Source organism: Octodon degus, unplaced genomic scaffold (assembly GCF_000260255.1).
Source record: "Octodon degus isolate 3935 unplaced genomic scaffold, OctDeg1.0 scaffold00123, whole genome shotgun sequence".
Lineage (NCBI taxonomy): Eukaryota > Metazoa > Chordata > Mammalia > Rodentia > Octodontidae > Octodon > Octodon degus.
In genome coordinates this window covers 1,726,198-1,732,043 of record NW_004524699.1, presented here as the reverse complement: position 1 = coordinate 1,732,043, position 5,846 = coordinate 1,726,198, and the positions used below count along the sequence as shown (strand labels likewise).

Below are 5,846 nucleotides of genomic sequence, written 5' to 3'. Positions count from 1 at the left end.
GTAATCCCAGCACTTGGGAGGCTGAAAATAGGAGAATCACTACAAGTCTGATCCGTGTAGTGAGACCCTGTAGTAAATGCATTTTTAAAAATCCCAAAACAGTGGTTTATTATAACATCTTAATTCATTTAATCAATCTACAATATCATTTCAACAAGTAATTGCCTTGGGCTGGTGAGATGGCTCAGTGGTCTAAAGCACCTACTTGGAACAAACTTCACAAAGCGCAGGGACCACGGTTCGATCCCCCAGCACCACATGCCAGCCAGCCCTGCCCCCTGGTGGGCTGAGCTGGCCACACACACACACACAAATAAATGTTTTAAAAAACAAACAAACAAACAAAAACAAGTAATTGCCTGACAGGTGGTGCATGCCTGTAACCCCAGCACTCTGGAGGCTGAGGCAGGAGAATCAACTCGAATTCAAGGCAGGCCTGGGCTACACAGTGAGTTCAAAGCCTCCTTATGAATGGCATAGGGAGACCTGAACACCTTGGGATGGGGAGACAGCTCAGTGGCAGAAGCGCCTGACTGGCATGCTCAAGGTCCTGAGTTCAATCCCAGGTACCGGGGGAAAAAAAAAAAAAAAAGGCAATATAAGCTGCCCATGGGAGAGATCCCATTTGTAAAATCCCACATCGCAGGGGTGGTAGAGACACAGGGTCCCTGGCCTGCTGCACACCTGCAGGCTTGGCTCCTGAAGGTCCAGGTGACCCCAGGCACCTGTGTCACCTGCACAGGGGAACAGGCTGCAACGCTGGCATCTTGCTTCTTGCTGTCGCTGGAGCGAAGCCCAAACATGCCTCTCACACTCCAGGCCAGTGCGCGAAGGGGCTGAGAGCACCAGTGGCCACTAACCAGGCTCCAGGCTGGCCACACAGGAAGGCTGGCCTCCCAAGGACATGGAGGTTGGGCAGGGCTGAGCAGGCTGGTGTCCACTGTGGCCCCTTCCTCATATCCTGGGCCAGTGGCCGCCCAGCCCACACCACAGTCACACACAAGAGACACAGGAAGGAGCCACATCCTCAGGGTGCTCTGCTGGGGATGGCCCTGCTGCACCCAGGGACCAGAGAGGTTTCTGCGGCAGTGCTTCCACGTGGCACAGTGAGGCCCTGGGCAGGTGGACACATCGGGCACCGCGTCCCTGGGCCTGGGAGTCCTCTACGTGGGCCCTCAGGCCTGGAGGCACGTGTGCTGTGTGTGGGAGGCATGGGTGCGCAGGACCCCGGGGACTCCTGAAGCGCTCTTTGATCTCTTATTTTGCGACGGGGTCTTGCTGAGTTGCCGCGGGCTGGGCTCCAGTTCACTTTTCCCCACCTCAGCCTCCAGGGGTGCGGGGATTTCTGGCCGGCACCACCACACCCAGCTAACACAGCATCGTCTGGGCTTACGCGCAGCTCATGCAAGCCCGGCTGCAGGCCCTCCACAGGTGAGTACCTCTCCTTGCAGGCAGGTGGACGAACGTGGCCCGAGAGTCGCTTGCTTGAGCTTGGCCTCTGTGCCACCCTGCAGAGGCATGCCCAGGTGCCCAGGGGCAGCGTTCCAGCATTTCCCAGGACCCCGACCTGAGGGCTGGGCCGGGGCCCACGCAGGCCGCGCTCCATCAGTGAGCACGCAGCTATGGTACCAGAGCGCTGCTCCATTTCCACAACTCTGCACGCTCTGCAACGCACCACGACATGTCATGGCCCTGCCCCCGGCTCTGTGTAAAGGCACACATCCCTCAGGCCTTGTCACTGTGTGGCACTGAGGGGGAAAAGCCACTGGAAATGCGTGGCCTAATAACGTAAGTTGCTTATTCTTTCCCACCCCTGCCTGCCTGTCTGGAAAAGCGAGTAGGACACTCGCTGCACCGTGGGCATGACGGTCCCATGCCTGACTGGTGGCGTTCAGGGCTGGGATGGAACTGGCCTAGGGCCCAGGCATGAAGCGGCTCAGTCCCTCCGGGGACCTGGGCTCCAGGAGCGCTTATGGAGGTTGTCTTCCTTCAGCAAGCCCTACTGCCAGGGAGCAGCGAGTGGCCACTGGGGCACTGCGGTGGGGCTGGGTCCTAGGGAGCTGAGGTGCTGCTAGGGTGTTCTGCGCCCCTCCCACACTCAGAGGCAGCTCTCTGGCTCCCCCTGGTGACTGCACTCTGCCAGAGCCCTTTTGGCCCATGGAAGGTCCTGTCCTACATGAGGGCATGCACCATGCTGAGTGCTGTGAGGCTGTAAGGGCTGGTGGAAACATGCCACCCAGCCCAGACGCTTCGGATGGAGAATTGGACACCAGGGAGGCGAGGACTTGGCAGAGCCCGTGGCAGGTGTGCAGTGGCCACCGGCTCAGCACAGATGACCTCCAACCCTGGGACTCCTCCTTGCCCCCCACAGAGCCTGGCTACTGTCCCTGCGCAGCCTCAGCCCCCACCTGTGCCTGGGCTCTCCCTGTTTGTGGTGCTTGGCTGGCTGATGCGTTCCAGAACCCACAGGAGAGCCAGGTCCCTGTCTGGGGGGTGGTCACACCAGGGTCAGCAGTTCGCTGAGGCGGCCCCCCATGTGCAGGGCTCTCGAAGCCTCAACAGATGGGGCCATTCCTGGTGGAAAAGCTCTGGGAGCTTTCCCTGCTCCGATGTCCCCCATGATCCTTCGGGAGGCCTTTGTAGACGGCTCATCCAAGCTGTGCAGCTAGGTGGCACCAAGGGTGTGTGCCCCTTCTGCTGGGAGGCGGCGGGCGCTCTTTGTCCACCTATGTGCCCTGGATGGGCTGGAGAGAGCACCCAGATGTGCAATCATTTTTTTTGGGGGGGGAACCAGGGATTGAACTTAGGCCCTTGCACTTCCCAGGCAAGCGCTCATTCTAGTGAGCCATCTCCCCGGCCCTGGTGCAATCATTTTTGAGACAGGTCTCTCTACGCAGCCCAAGCTGCCATTGAACTCTCAAAGTAGCTGGTGCTAGCAAGCCTCCTGCCTCAGCCTCCTGAGTGCTCACACATGCAGGGCCTCAGTGAGGGCGATGCCCACAAGGTATCTGGGGGCTGTGGCATGACTGCCGGTGGTGAGCAGGTGGCAAAGGGAAGCAGGCCTGAGATGCTCTCCTTGCTGTCCCCACTCCCGCAGGGGTCCTCCTTCTCTACTCCTGACCCAGGCTCACCTCTGGGAGGCCCACACATCGACCACACACTCCACATAGCTGCCTCCTGTTACCCCCTCCTCAGCCTTGGACTCCTCCCCCACGAAGCAAACTCCTTCCACTCCTGCAGAGAGAAAGGGCTTTGCAGTTTAGGCCTGGGCTACCCAGCCAGCCAGCCCTGTTGTCGGTGGAGGCTGCGCCTCTTGTCCTCCCTCACCTCCAGAACTGCAGAGTCCACAGCGAGGGTCTGCGCTGGCCCAAGGCATGGGCAGCCCTGCCTCACACAGCCCCTCGCACCGCCAGGTACGCTGGACACTGACTTTGCTGGGAGGGGTGCGGGGCACGGAGCCTCCTGGCAGACGCTGCCCCACCCTCTAGAGAGCCTTGGAGGACTGCCCTGGCCCTTGGCCTCAGCCCACTCCACGTGGCAGCCTCCACCCCAAGACCAGACCCAACTGGGGATGAGCCCAGTAGGGATGCTGCGTATGGGAACCCAACTCTCACCCCAAGTGCACCCCTCTAGACCTGCATGGACCGTGAACAGCATGACAGCCACACTTCGAGCTTCACATTTAAAAAAGAAACAAGTGAAAAACATTTTCCTTTTCTTCGGTACTGGGGATTGAACTCAGGACTTTGCGCTTGCCAGGCAAGTGCTTACTCTACTGAGTTAGCTCCCCAGCCCCTCCTTTTTTTGCAGAAAAACATTTTCTTCAGTCAAGGTCTTGCTACATAGTTCAGGCTGGCCTCCAATTTGCCTTGATCCTCCTGCCTCAGCCTCCTGAGTGCTGGGGTTATAGGTGCCTGCATAACCACACCCCACCCACTTGTGTATTTTATTTAAATCACAAGATTTTAACATGCAGTAACAAGCGGCCAGTAAGACACTGTATTCGGCCCCAGCTTGGTGTGAACCCGCCCCATGCCAGGCCCAGCAGCCACCACACTGGGCGGTGCTGACAGCCTGCAACTTCTACCACAGACTGGCTGGGGCTGAGCTGGTCCTGCAGGCTCTGTCCAGGCACTGCCTCTGAGCCACCTGGGCCCTGCAGGGAGCTGCCTGGGCTCAGCCTCAAGCAAAGGGCTGAGGGAGAGGCGGGGAGGAGGACACGCGGGGCAGTACTGGCCACGGTGGGCAGTCACCACCACGGCACACGCATTCTGCAGCCGGTTATCCCACACCCCCCCTTTGCCCTCATAACCCAGCTCACATCCACTGGCCTGGTGCACGCTTCCACAGGTCAGCCAAGGGCACACTGCATCTAGGTGGCAAGCTTGAACAGCAGGGCTTTGACTCCACGCTCTGGCCCCCGGGCCCCAGAGGCCTTGTCAACACAGCAGGTTGCAAGGCTACAGACAGGACCATCTCCCCTTGAGAAAAGGGAAGGAAGAGACAGGTGGGCCGAGACTCCCGCAGGGACTAGGCAGAAGCCTAAGCAGGTGCCTCTGGTATGTCTGCCCCGAAGGTCCAGGCATTCAGCTCAGAGTGGGCCGGACTCCCTCTCCAGGTTACAGCCACCAGGGCTGGACCCATCTTGTCGGGACCCAGGGGCCAGGCCAGGCATCACTGCAGGGCTCCTCCAAGGGTCAGAAGGACAAGAGTGGGCCCTGTGTCACTGTCCGTCTCTGGGTCCCCTTTTGACAAATGGACAGCGACAGCTACGCAAAGGGTTCTGGTGGGGCAGAGATCACAGAGCTCCTTGACCACGGAAGGACATGGTCCTGGCGGTGGGCCGTCTACTGCTGCCTAAGTGGCCCAGGGCCCAACCTGTCACGTGCTCCCCAAGCCTGTATTCAAACACATAGGGAAACTGCCTCCTGCAAGGCAAATGTTAGCTTAGCAGCAAGTCCCAGGTGCCACGTCAGACAGGCTCTGCCTGCGTGGCTGTGCCCTCGTCTGAGTTACCGAGACAGGCGGCAAGACCACACACCCTCCTCTCCCTGCCTCCAGGTACACCGGGGACCAGGCGACCTCCCTAATCGCCCCTGGGAAGGAGCTGGGGGCTGCTCTGTCTCCGCCTCCCGGACAGCGGTGCAGGTGACAGCAGCCCTCTTTTTCCGAAGCCCTTACCGAGGCCAGCGCCGGATGCAAGGGTGCCTCTGGGAAGGACGGGCAGCGGCGGACGGCCAGCTCGGTGACCTCGCAGCGTCACCGATGCCCGTGGGGGACTCTGAGCGCCCTACTGCAGGGAACCGCGGAACCGCCAGGTCCCACGCTCGGCTAGATGGCAGCACCCTGCGACAGCTGGGTGAACCCCAAGATAGGCGCCGGCATGGGAGCGGCCAGGATCTCCGCTCCAGCCCGGCGCCGCACGCGGTAACCAAGCAACCAGCGCGAGGCGTGCGCGTGCGCAATACGCCGGGTGGCCCGCGCGGCGGCAGCAGCGCATGCGCGGCCGCCCGGGCCAGCCTCCAGCTGAGCCTAAGCCTGGGCGGGGAGGGACTCGCCGGCGGCAGGGCCGCTCGCGGACGGTCGTTCCTGGGGGGTGGGACTGCTCACTTCGATCTCTCAAAGCCGATTCCCTCTTGCGGTCATGATCGAAGATTCCTGTCCCTTTTGACGTCCCAAAACGAGAGAAGAGAGACAGCGTAACCAGGACGACGTCCCGGGGCGCCCCGCTGGGCAGGTGGGCGAGGGGCGGGGCTGAGGGCGTGACGAGGCGGTGAAAGACTGGACTATGGTGGGGCGGGGCGTGGGCGGGGCGTGGGCAGGGCCGGGAGGCTCCAGGAAGGACA

The 5,846-nt window shown here is 60.9% G+C and overlaps 1 protein-coding gene across 3 annotated transcripts in view; it reads left to right on the top strand.

The window, feature by feature from the left end:
• Positions 1-5,610: 5,610 nt before the first annotated feature.
• The window catches only part of Sec16a (SEC16 homolog A, endoplasmic reticulum export factor), a 33,045-nt gene continuing 32,809 nt past the window's right edge, over positions 5,611-5,846 (top strand). For all 3 annotated transcript variants that reach the window (XM_023700386.1, XM_023700388.1, XM_023700385.1), the window contains exon 1: positions 5,611-5,737. The gene's annotated coding sequence lies outside the window, so the exon portion shown is untranslated. The remainder of the gene's footprint in view (positions 5,738-5,846) is intronic.